Below are 1,249 nucleotides of genomic sequence, written 5' to 3' on the forward strand. Positions count from 1 at the left end.
AAATTATTGTTTGTATATATAGTAGAAGGAAAGTGTGTTTTAAGGGTATATATATAAATATATAAGTTAGAATATATTTTTCATATATTCTATATGTGATTGATATTAAAATATTATCTTTTATGGTTACTTATAATGAAATATTAATGGGATTATAATGATTATCGTACTTGTATTTACTTGTACTCTTTTCTCTCTTGCTTTTCCGAATATAACAAAAATGTAATATATATATATATATATATATATCTTTCAACAACAACCGAGAAGGGTTAAAAAAAAAAAAAACAAAACAAAAAGGAGGAAAAAATCTGATAATTATTAATGGCATGGACCAAATTGGAAATCAAAAGTTTGTGCCTTTAATTTGCCACCAATCATGTTCTGCCATGTGAATGATGTGAGTAGTGTAAAGTATGTGCTTGTTTCATTAATTATTAACACATGGAAGTAATGTTCAGATTCCAACCTCGCCAGTTGGCACATTCCTCTTGGGTCTAGCATTGCCCGTAAAATCGGGATTGTGTTGATAATACGTACCTTAGAAATTGGAATTATCAACTATTATTATTATTATTATGATAAATAAGGAAGATAAAACTTCGAGTCTTCGGTGCATGTTGGAGGTGTAAACGAGCTAAGTCACTCGTGAGCTTATTCGGGATCGGCTCGATTTAAACTCGACTCGTGCTCGAATCGATTATTAAATGAACTGTTCGCAAGTCGATCCTTATACGAGCGGGTTCACGAGCTTTAATCAAATCGAGCAATATATATATATTATATTAATTTGTTAATATATATAACTTATTTTTATAATATAGTATATTAATAAACAATATACTAATGTAAGTATAAATTAAATAACAAATAACAGTAGTCATTAGTCAGTATATATTAATTGGTTATAATTTATTAGTTATATGTATAAAAAATAGTAAAAATGAATAGTATCAATATTTAATTATTAGTCATATATATGATATGATGACAATCCAAATACTTAATTATATTATTCATGTAATATAATAGGATTAAAGGAATATATGATCATATAATAATATAACATTGTGTCAAATGACATGTAATCATTTTAATATATGTTATAAGACAATGGTAACCAAATATCCTAGAAAAATTTATTTAAATCGTTCTGAGAGATAACCTCTCACACTGAAACTATCCAGGCCGTGAGAGATAACTCCTCATAACGAAACTATCCAAGCCATGAGAGCTAACCCCTCACACA

Source organism: Alnus glutinosa, chromosome 10, assembly GCF_958979055.1.
Source record: "Alnus glutinosa chromosome 10, dhAlnGlut1.1, whole genome shotgun sequence".
NCBI classification, from domain to species: domain Eukaryota; kingdom Viridiplantae; phylum Streptophyta; class Magnoliopsida; order Fagales; family Betulaceae; genus Alnus; species Alnus glutinosa.